The 12,381-nt window shown below is 41.5% G+C and overlaps 1 protein-coding gene across 1 annotated transcript in view; it reads right to left on the bottom strand.

Moving 5' to 3' along the window:
• Nucleotides 1-11,544, bottom strand: part of fndc3ba (fibronectin type III domain containing 3Ba) — a 98,865-nt gene extending 87,321 nt beyond the window's left edge. Inside the window, exon 1 of the mRNA XM_044166122.1 lies at nucleotides 11,395-11,544. The gene's annotated coding sequence lies outside the window, so the exon portion shown is untranslated. The remainder of the gene's footprint in view (nucleotides 1-11,394) is intronic.
• Between the last annotated feature and the right edge of the window lie 837 nt (nucleotides 11,545-12,381).

Below are 12,381 nucleotides of genomic sequence, written 5' to 3'. Positions count from 1 at the left end.
AAGTGGCGGCTCAGATAAGGCAGCATGTGTTGTGTATGACTTTCGCGGTTGCATGGTTTTCACAAGAGAGGACCAGTGGCCAATGAACATTAGTTACACTTTGATTTTTATGCACCAGCGCTCACCCCTCCTCTCAGCCTTCCTCCTCTTCCTCTACTCCCTCATCTCTTCCTATACCCCTCTTCTGTCCCACTTCCAGCTTTAACCTGTCTGAGCGCTCCCCTGCCCTTCCTCTTCCTCACTTGCTCCCCCCTATCTTCACCCCCACATTATTGGCCCTACTTTCAAAAACAACCCATCAGCCTTCAAAAGACAGCCGCCCATTCAGAAGGTTTTGGGGTAGGGTGGAGGAGGAGAGCAGGCTTGGGGAAGGTTGGGGGTGGAGGGTTGGGGGTTGGGGGCGGGGCAGGGTTCTCATTCCCGCTAAATTGTCCCACATGGCTGAGCGTGCTTAGTTTAAACAAACACAGCCACTTCCTCCTCACTGCGCACATCGGCACACAGACACAGGCAGGCACACACCCACATAAAAACACACCAATTGGGTGCACAGGCATGCTTGAACTCCATTACACAAAAATAAGCATGCGCACACATATATAAACACACATACACACAATACATTGTATACCCTGGCAGGCAGGGGACAATACTTTCAGTCCTGCACTTCCAGCCAGTAAACTAACTAAACTAAGGTGAGCCCAGACTCCACACCAAAACACTACAGGACTGAAGATTACTTATTGTATTGTTCCTTATGAAGGACAAGTTTACATGCATATTCAGCATATTTAGTATATGATTTGGCATCTGGTTAGACTGAGTTTACAAAAAGTAAAACTTTTGTGGGGCTTTAACTGTACAATCCACAATAAACATCTCAGCTAATGGGTCCCTGGAGTCAAACCCCAAAACCCAAACTCATACCACAGAATGAGACTCAGACACTAGGCACAATATATACTGTATGTGTGTGTGTGTGTGTTTGAGTGTGTGTATGCACAGTTTTGTATGTGTGTCCAGGAAGAAGAAAGAGAGAGAGAAATAATGAGGATGTTTCTAATGTCACTGTGTTATATATGTTACCGTAAAGTCAGATCGGGGAATTGTTACATTTAGCACCATCCTGACAATAAATCACATTACTCGCATGTGAAAAAAAACTTTTGTTTGTTCCTCAAAATACCATACAGATACTGTATGTCTGTTGCAGAGTGCACAGAGTGATTGAGGCAAATATGAACAATTCTTCCGAAAATGCTTTTACTACAAATTAGGTTATTTGAACAATGTCAATGTTTTTAACTTTTCTGAAATGGGGCTGATGAAGTGTGCCAAATTTCCTGAACTTTTAAAAGTTTCATTTAGAAGTGAGAGCAACCACAATGTTCCTGAAAGTATTCAGAATATACTAGAGCTGCAACGATTAGTCGATTAATTGATTAATCTGCAACTATTTTGATGACTTTTGTTGTTTTACTGAAGTGAAGTTCGCTGTCAAGACCTACCTAACGTTTCTCTGACTCAAACACTTCTGCATTACCATGTATTTCAATGCATTGATCTCCAATCATCATAATCAGCTCTACATTACAAGCGGCTCTTAAAGAGGAGTGAAGGAGGACAACCACAGAGTCCAGACAATAAGCCCACATTCACCGCCAGTGGACCTGCTGCCATCCAGGGCTGCACACACAGCATGTCTCTGCCACTAATGCTGAGCTCCATCAGGGCTCCATGCCATGAGTCTTAATTAAGACAGCTATGCCAAGTCAAGAAGTGAATTCTACCCCCTCACACACACACACACACACACACAAACACACAGACACAGACGGATGCCCAAACTCACGTTCTCGGATGGACGAGCACGTAGATGCAGACAAACCACCAAGAGACACTCAGATCATCAGTTTTATGGGCCATGAAAAAGCTTGCTCAGTGGGTGGTGTGTGTGTGTGTGTCTGAGGGTGGGTGGGTGCTGAGAGAGAAAGACTATTTAGTCACACCTACATGAGAAACCTGTCTCCTCTCTCACGGACAAGACAACGAGACAACGAGAGATGTGCACACTCGCACTCACACACACAGCCTTTAAATGCACAACAGAGCAAGCAAATTATAAATGAACAGTTCTTTACATGCCTAATTCCCTGACTAACTCCTAGTTGTATTATGTGCATCTGTGTATGAGTGTGTGTGTGTGTGTGTGTGTGTGTGTGTGTGTGTGTGTGTGTGTGTGTGTGTGTGTGTGTGTGTGTGTGTGCATGTGTAGAGAGCAGGCAGCAGTGTTTAATGCATTAGAAGAAAACTGAAATGAACTGAAAAATAAGAGAGGACACTTCTGGGAATAGCAAACCAATGGAAAGTGTACATACAATCACTTGCTCCCTAACATCAAACACACACACACACACACACTTATAACACCCCTCCCCACAGCCTGGGGTCACAAGGTCACATTCCTCCTCCTCAATCAGCCTCAGGATTTCACACACTAGTTAAGGGATGTGGCTGTGTGAGTGCGGTTGTGTGTGTTTCTGCCTGTCTGCATGTGTGGGTGGGTGGGTGGATGTGTGTTTGGGATGTTTCAGTGATTTGTGGGGGGTCCGGCTCTTGAGGGCAAGGAGGGGAGAAGAGAAGGAAAATAGGGGAGGCCATGTCCACACCAAGCTAGAAAATTCTGAAAATGCATTTTTTTAAACCAAAAAACTGAGCTTTTTGAAACTCTCCAAAGTGAATAAAGCTTTTCCGAAATGATGATGCCTGCAAAGACACGATCAAGATTAAGACAACATTCTACCTTCAATTTTTTTGTGGTCACTCATTTTTATAGTTGGTACAGCCAATAACAAGTGTAGTAATAACCAAGTGTTGGAATTAACCTGTATTTATGATTATGGTTGCTAGTGTGGATGAAGTCCATCAGCGTTTTCAACTCTATTAGCCTTGTGGAAATGGGCTGTGAGTGGCAAAAGAACAAGAAGGAGAAATGACAGGTATGTGGAGCTGGGGCGGGTGGGGGAAGACAGGGTTAGAGGAGGGGAGGGAGGGGTCGAAGTGTGTCTGCATGCCCTGGAGGGGGGGTAGAGGAGGGGAAGTAGGAGGGTGGTTTAACAAGGAAAAGCAATAAAACATGTGGCTTCGCATTAAAAAACACCTACTTCCTCTTTGAGCAGAACCCTCAACTCTGGCCATGCATACCCGCCAACATGTGACAGTGTGTGTACACACACACACACACATATATACAATACAAACACAAATGGTCACACACACAGAAAGAAGCATACTTGAAAATGTGTGCAAGTACCACTTCCAATTCCAGTTCCAGTCATATAACAATCAGAAATATAACCATTTACAGATTCAGTTCCCCACACCAACACACACACATGAATAAACCCAAGCCCACAGCAGACTCTAGATACCTGAGATACACACTCATAACGCTCATAGTCAGGCATAAAACAGCCATTAACAACTGGCGGAACTTTCCATGGGCCTGCCAACTAGCAACACCAACACGTCTGGCATGCTAATGCAGGCACGTAAAGTTAACTCTGTGTGTGTGTGTATGTTTCATGCATGTGTGTTAAGTCGGTGCTCTGTGTGTGTGTGTATGTTTCATGCATGTGTGTTAAGTCGGTGCTCTGTGTGTGTGTGTGTGTGTGTGTGTGTGTGTGTACAGGTGCATGCTTGATCCCTTCAGCCAGCTGACCACGTACACACACACGCAAACAAACAGACATAAGTGGGCAGCTTTTCATGAAACTATTTCTATGGATGATACCCCCAAGGAACTGTGCAAGGACACGAGCAGGGCAGGGCTCACAACTCATATGAATCACTCCAGCTTTTCTCCATGCGTGTATCCACAAAACTTTACCAACTGACGAGAACTTGATGAGACACTTGACAGCCTAATTTCTGGATTCCAAACATTTTATCTCTTTGTCGTAATCATTATATTTCATCATCTGTTCTCTTCCTTCAATGTCACTCTGCCTTTCCCTCTCATTGTCGTCTCTACTGCAACCATACAGCTGCTGTCAAGACCTTTCAAATGACACCAAGTGAATAAAATCAAATCACCAACTAAAGAAGTGAAAGTTTTTGCTAAAGTCATGTGTTCCATCATGTGCCAACAATGTTGTGTGGAATGCATCAAAGCTGTACAAATATTGCTGATACTTGCACAAAAAATCTACTGTATCCCTCACAGAGTAATACAATATCGTTCTGTACTATACTGTACAACCTCCTGGATGATCTAAGGTGCTGCTTACCTCTGACCACGTTTAAATCTAAATCTTACTTGGTCAGTATTGCCTATAACTGATATACTGTATGTTTCCACCTCTTTTGTGTGTGTTATTTTTCAATGATAGATCTTTTAGCGGTCTTCCTCTGTTATAGAGAAGTAAGTCTAGAACTTGTGATTATTTTCATTATTGTAAATCCACCAAATATTCACTCAATATTCATTGATTAATTGATTGGTCTATAAAACACCATAAAATTGTGGAAAATGTCCATCATAACACACCTGAGGAGGTGTTTTCAAGCTCAAGGTGACAATTTGCTATACTTGTCTAAAACCCAAAAATATTCAGTTTACTAACAAAGAAAAGCAGAAAATCCTTACATTTGAGAAGCTTGAACCAGCTAATGTTCGGTATTTTTGCTTGAAAAAAAGACAAAAAAACAATTAATTGATTATTTATTATTTTCAATTATTTATTTCCTTATTTTGTTATACAGAAGCACCTTGAATTTCTACTGTGTATGAAACATGCTACATAACATTGCTTTGCTTTGCCGCAATATAGCATGCATGCCTTCATTCCAAAATGCCATGTAAATGCCAGATTGTGTTGATCAATATTTTAAACCAGATATCGTAACAACCTCCAGATCAGTGCTGAAGTCCTTTGGTTTTGGACTGTTAATCAGACAGAATAAGACATTTGAAGACGTTACCTTGGGCTCTGGGAAGTTGTGATGGAGATTTTTCACAATTCTCTGACATTTTGTAGACTTAACAACTTGATTAATCAAACAAATCATCAACAGATTAAACTACAATGCAAATAACCATTAGTTGCAGGCCTACTCCAAACAATTACTATATAAGCTATTAAATAAGACAATGAGTTGCTGACTTGCCCACTTGAAATTGAATTATGCCTTCAAGACTGTTACTGTTTTGTTAGCAAGAAGTTTAGGACAGCTGAGAACTTCAATGACCTTCTATGACAGTCCTTTGGGAGTTTTAGATTAGTAATTAGTAATAAGTAATTCCAGCAATGATAGTCTGTCAGACTAAGCATCACATTTCTCTAAATGTCAGATATTTTGGACTGAAATGTGTAAAACCAGAGACAAAAATTACTGAAACTGTTTGGCATTACGCATTATGCTACACAAGAAAAGAGGAGAGGAGAGAGCAATGGGAAAGGAGAGGGGAGGAGGGAGACAGGGAGTAGAGAAGTTGAAAGGCTTCTTTTATCTTCTTCTAAATCAACTGTCAACAATGCAGGAAATTATCAAGGGAGACAAAAAAAAGGGGAGACGGGGCTCTGGAGAATGAGAGAGGAAGGGAAGGAGGGTGGCAGAAAGAAAGAGAGGAGGAGGGTAAACATTACAGCTCTGTGCCAAGCAAACATGAGATGCTGGGATACTTCAACAAAAAGCCACCGCTCATATGGGAGAGAAAGAGACACCAAGAAACAGAGGGAGAGAGCATGCAAGAGAGAGACAGTCAGACAACTGGCAGAGAAACAGAGGAAAAGCTGGGAAATGGAAAGTGAAAGCATCAAGCTGCAGATACCCAGCTGCTGTCATGAGATAGGACATAAAGTTTTGTTTATTTTTTGGACTACACACCTACATGCAGCTTTTACTTGATGTCTGTTTGGTATAAAGCAGTGCCTGCAGGTTTAGTTTTACCAAAATGAAACAGGAAACTACTACAACTGCTAATGCAAGACATGCTCACTCATGCACAAAAATGACCAGGATGTGACTAAATTAACCAAGAACTTCACCCAAACCTGCATACGCACACTCTACAAAATCATTCAACAGTGCCAAACTACCACTGCAAACTTGTACATTATATCACATTCTAAATGCGGCTGAAGTTTGAAGTTTCTGTACAATCCACTATTTGTGTTAGGTTGAACATAAAGCCAGTCCTATTTACTGTGTGTAAGAGGCATCATTATGACATATCATCATTCACTGATAAACACAACAGTAGGAATCCTATTTCAACTCAATGTCAGTGGCAAGAAAAAATGAGAAATTGTATTTTTTGAGCGTTATGTTGTTTTACTTTTTTTTGTTGTTGTTTTTTTAAGGTAATTGCCCTTCTAGTAATAATAACTACAGCTAAAAGGATTAGTCATTAAACTGATTAGTCGAAGAATTTATTGCATTAAGATTTCTGTTGGTGTAATAAAGTAACTTGTTTTTAATATAAATGAAACATTAGGTCACATAAGTTTAGGTTGGTGTACCCTCTTGAGCTCTCCTGCACTCCATCATATGTCACAGCAGCCGCAGCAGAGACGGTTTTCAAGGCAAACATACCGGTCTTCTCCACCACAGGGAGAACCTCTGTGCTTTACTGTGCATCATCAGGACAGAAGGGTTACAGGGACAAGAGGAAGAGGAACTGCAGAAACCCTCCTCCTGCAGGTGTCATTCCTTGACCTCAAAGAACGGGAACACCTCCACATATCCAACCCACCAATAAGAAAACCTCTTATCGCAGGGCAAGGAAGCAGGAAGCAGCTCATTCACTTGACCAAACCACACCTCTGCTACAGTAACAGTGAAGGAAGCAATCTTTCTGGGAAGCACACCTGTTGCATTTGGAGAAACAGATGGTATGATTGATTGCAGACTTTATGCAAACTGTAGACATAGTTTAGTACTGTACATGGAAAAGGCAAAGCAATTAATATTCCAAATATGGGTAGCTGATCAGAGCCAACTGGACCATTTCAGTCACTGTCATTATCAGTATATATAAATGGTGGATAATTATATCTACACAGGCTGAGCACATTGCACCTCCATATTTTGTAAAGCTTCCAGGGTTTATGCACCTGTTTCATCAGCTAAATCACCACTGTCCTATACTGACTAGGGCTGCAACCAACAATTGTTATCATTATCGATTAATCTGACAATTTTTTACTGGATTAATCAATTACTTCTTTGGTCTATAAAATGTCTGAAAGTAGCAAAAAATGCAGTCCAAGGTGGCACCAAAGTTACATCCAAAACCCAAAGTTTAGTATCACAAAAACAAACTAAACAAACTAAGAAAAACAGCTAATCTTTACATTCGAGAAGCTGGAACTAGTTAATGCTAAGTATTTTTGCTTGAAAATGACTAAACGATTAATCCATTAGCAAAATAGTTGTTGATTAATTAATTCATTGCTGACATAAAATGAGCGTGTATCTTGATCCCATCCCCAAAGTGAATTTTGCCTGATCGAAAATGACCGATTAACAGCATAAAGCCTTTAATTTGAATCCCTTCAAAAATGTACAGTATATTCTAATGCACATAGGTTTGGCAGTAGCGGCTATAACCTGCAATAAGACATCAGAATGGTACAGTTAAATAAGCTTTAACTCCTGGAAAACCAACGTAACAAGAAACAAATAGTGAGTAGGTTTATCTGAAGCTCTCTTCTTGTTCTTTGCCTCTCTTTCACATGCTCACACACACTTTCCAGAGCTGCATTGTCTTGTCTGTGTAACTCTATAAGCTGCTCCAGCTTCTGTTCTTGATACAAGCACTGTTCAGTAACACTACCCCTCGGATAACATGTTCTAGAGTACCATTTAGACACACACGCACAATGGCCAGCATCATCCTGCCCCTTTCCTGACCCCATTTCGACCAGGCGTACCTGAAGGTTTTATTGGGCCAACAGGGAACTGCAAGCCTGTGCGGGTAGAAAACGGAGAAACCAGATTATGTCTGAGGTTAGACGGAGACAGATGCATCTTGGCATCACGAGTCCTCATGAAACATGGGAACAACTTCCTCATTTCTCTTAAAATAACCTGTCTCAGAATATTAGACCTTAAACATCTTACACTTTCCACTTCAACACAACCAGTCCATCAAACCTGGGTCACTATATGTCATTCTTAAGTGTTTATTTTCACCTGCTGGAGGAGGGAGCTAGAAAGTGTTACCTGTAAAGAAAACTTGGTCTATATATGGTAAATTGTCTGTCAAAGAAAGACAATAAATAGACTTTCTAATGATATATTCCCAAATTCTTGGCACCCTTTCTCCTGTCCTGGTTCAGGCACTTTAGTGGAATAAAACAAACTGACAAACTGATAAAGCGGGATCAAACAAAGCAGCTGCAAAGTTCCATTTATCCCATGTGTAGGAAATGACGCACCATCACCCAGACTGACACAACTGAGTGGGTTGTACCTGTGTGACAAAGCTGTAATGGTTACAGAATACAGGTTGTTAACTGATATAAAGTGTCATTCAACCCTTTGGCTATTCATGTGAAAGACAGGGAAAGGCCAAAGCAACAATGGCTAACCTCCTTCAACCTGACTCCAGTCTAAACATTGTTCTTTTCTGTTATATAATTGCAGTGCATTCATTTTTTTTAAAAACACAGAAAAGGGGAATTTTACAAGTGGCAGACTAAAACTGGGGGAAAACTTCACTTGCTTGCAATTGCATCAGTTTGAGTGAAAATCCCTGCTTACATTATGCTGTTGTACATCCTCCAGCACAACATTCCTGGCTCTCCACACAGACAAGTAAACACAAAAATAAAGAATAAAAATATATAAAAACTCAAAAAGACTGTCATTAAAAATGCTGAAATAAGACTTTTCATCCAAACTTCTAATTGAATTTGCTATGAATAAATGAACAACATAAAGAGGGCTTTCATAACTTTTCAAATGCCGGCCTATGAGCTTTGTTTACATTCTTATTGTGTATAAATGTTGAAGCCAAAGGGGCTTAACTTTCAGAGAACAGTGTACAGTGATATAAACCTCATTCAGCTTGTGTTAAGAGGGATATGGGTGTAGTGCTTAACCCATGGGGGAAAAAAATTTTTGCTTTGAAAATATGGATTGCACTTATCCTCTGTGATCAGCTCAGCACATTGAACTTCAGGCTACACGGGTACTCGGACCTACACAACTTTTCCACCAGAGATCATTTGTTACTATTACTTTGTGCCAGCTGATCAATTGCAAAATCCTACAGTACCTTCAGCATTTGTTTCACATGTAACATACTCAACGCGAGCTGTAAAAAAAGTAACGTCCTAGGGCTGTAGAGCTGCGAGATAAGCATCCCTTGAAATTTGAGTTAGGGCCAGTTTTAGAAATGTGACGCTTTGAAAGATTTTAAGAACAAAAATAATGGAGAAACTTACACTTGAGGGATTCACAACTAAAGAGATTTCTGTAAAATACATAAATTATGTACATTTTGCTAGTCTCCATCTTTACCTACTTCCTACTGTCCACACCTTGGTTTACTGTCCATGCCCTAAACTTTTGATCCTCTCTTTGATGCCTCTGACTTGTGGTAGCAAAACAAATTGCCCATTCATGCACCGCAGAGAGAATTCCTTTGCTCTCACCTAAACCTAAACACACATTTTCAGCGGGTAGCCAATCAGTTTTTCACAGAAAAAAAAATACATGGCCACATCAGCCTTTCACCAAAGGAATGTCATCTGACGTCATGTATTTGGGATCGGGTTTCTTCCTCTCCTCTTTCTCTCTCCCCTGAAAAAAATAAGCGAGTGTGAGTGCGTGCATGTGTGTGTGTGTGTGTGTGTGTGTGTGTGTGTGTGTGTGTGTGTGTGTGTGTGTGTGTGTGTGTGTGAGATGTGTTAGGTTATTTTTTCCCCTAGCCTATATTCTCCAATGTGCCCAGTGGATCCAGAGCCCACAGCCTGGGTGGGGGGGTGATGCGATTCCCAAATCATAGCCCCAATTATACCCCCCTCCACCGCTAATCATGACAATTAACCCTCAGTCCTGTTATTAAATTTGAAAAAATGACGCACAACCACCAAAATCTGGATATCAAGTCATCTTTTGCATCTTAATTTTTTCCGACCTATTGCTCTCTTGTCTCCTCCTCACTGATGAACTAAAGGGCTTTTGATACAGTATTGTCTTTTCAGGTAGGTACGTGGAAGGCAATCGACCGTTTCAAGCTGGAGACCAATGTTTGATTTCCACGTCTGCATCAGTGAGGCTGAGAGAGATTTGTCTTCCCTGCACCGACAGACACGTAGTCGTTTCTGAGAGAGAGAGAGAGAGAGAGAGAGAGAGAGAGAGAGAGAGAGAGAGAGAGGGGGAGAGAGAGAGAGAGAGAGGTAGAGGGGGAGAGAGAGAGAGAGAGAGAGAGGTAGAGGGGGAGAGAGAGAGAGGTAGAGGGGGAGAGAGAGGGGGGGAGAGAGAGAGAGAGAGAGAGAGAGAGAGAGAGAGACAGACAGAGAGAGGGAGAGGGGAGAGAGAGAGACAGAGAGAGAGACAGAGAGAGCGAGAGGGAGAGACAGACTGGCTGGAAGGAATGCTAGGATATGCTGGAGTTGAGATTTTCTTTTTCTAAACCTTTTTCTTGCATTCTACAACCGCACACAAACTCTACGGAAAGTCGCTATAACACAACCCCTTTCACATTTCTCAACAGTTATCCAATGCAAAATAACCCCCTATAGTGTCAATTCAATGATTTCGCAACCCTCTCTGTCAAATCTGACTGCCTCAGCATCTTCCATTCCAAGTTATTTTCCAGCTATAAAAGTGCTCATTTCCTGATTTTGAGCAGCTATAACACAACCGACTATTTACATAATGCAAGTCGCAGCGCAAGAACTACACAATGCAAGTCGCAACGCAACAACTGCGATTTGTTGCAGAAATAAGCTAAAGAGAAAAGGTTTTGTCCTGTTGCGCACTCCCTCCATCTGAAGTCCTGGGAGACAAAAACACATTTTCATTAAAGCTGAGAAATCGGGACCACAAAGTCCAGGCTCAAAACGCACAAACCCGACACATTCACTCGACTAGTGTTAAGAACTAACACGATAATCCCCTCTGTTTTGCTTTTCCCCTGTTGTTTCAAAATAAACGGGAAGATTTGCCCAAAAGTTTCGATTCACCCCTCTCCGCAACAGTGAAGCAGTTTTCCTTTTTCCTTTGCGCTGGCCAAGTGGCCCAGACTGCCGGCGTCAGCGCTCAGCTCTCCAAACTCACACGCACTTCTAAAACTTTTTCAACATCGACTCCATTGACCTCCATTCCCGTTCTTTGCGGGGTGGATCGTACCGTAACAAGAAGTGTTAAAGAACTCACCTCGCTGCAATAAAATAATCTTCAAACGGGGCTGCGCGTTTTTTTATTCCCAGGGTCGGGTCTTGACTGTCTGCTGGCGCGGCGCAACTAGTACTGTGAGACTCCGCCATGTCAATCAAAATGCTACGCACATGTGGGTCAGAGCCCGCCTCCTTTTACCGTAATGCACGCTGCGCATTGAAAAAAGTCAAAACAGAGAGCAACGCTGCTTCCTCACCTTTATGACAGAAACAATCAGCAGGCTTGTTTACAGCCATTGCAGAAGAATATTTCAAGCAGAGTAGGTAGGCTATTTTACAAGCAATAACAACAAGAACACAAAAGGTGATTTTCGGCCATTTCTAAACTATTTATGATCCAGTTTATGATTCATAAGCCTAATATTAACACATTCCTGTTAGCATTTTATTGTCTTGGTGATGGACACTGGTCAGGTAGAGACAGAAAACAGTTATAATGATGCAAAGAAACATTCATTTGGACATCCCAAATATCACTTTCAGCATTATTTTCAGAAGTATAGGTTTTACTTAAAAGACCATATCTTCATGTATTACATAAAAGTTGCTGTGTCCTAAAGTATTTCTGTCCTAAGGGCTTATGTCAGCCCAGAAAGGTGGGTGCACTCTTCTGCAAATAAAAGCAAGCTGAATCCAGTCAAGGCTGGTTTACATTTATCTTTCATTATGACACAGAATAACCAGCAAATGGCCTGGTCTGATCCATGTCACCTTGCTCACACTGGTCAACAAAATAAACAATAAATGTCAATATAGCAGAAAAGTAACTAAATTATGATACACAATAGTTCCCTACAGATGTAACATGTGCAAAATAGTCTACCTATAGCAGATTTTGAGTGTGTGAAATGGGTCTCCATCCCACTGCCTCCAAAACAACTTAGACAAAAGGCCAAAGTCCCTCTGGTGGCTGCACTGAAACCCAGCAACCCTCAGCTGACAGGTTCAAGGCTTACAGGTCCGACAC

This window comes from Siniperca chuatsi, linkage group LG15 (genome assembly GCF_020085105.1).
Source record: "Siniperca chuatsi isolate FFG_IHB_CAS linkage group LG15, ASM2008510v1, whole genome shotgun sequence".
Lineage (NCBI taxonomy): Eukaryota > Metazoa > Chordata > Actinopteri > Centrarchiformes > Sinipercidae > Siniperca > Siniperca chuatsi.
The sequence above is the reverse complement of the archived record's forward strand: the minus strand, read 5'-3'. Positions and strand labels throughout refer to the sequence as shown.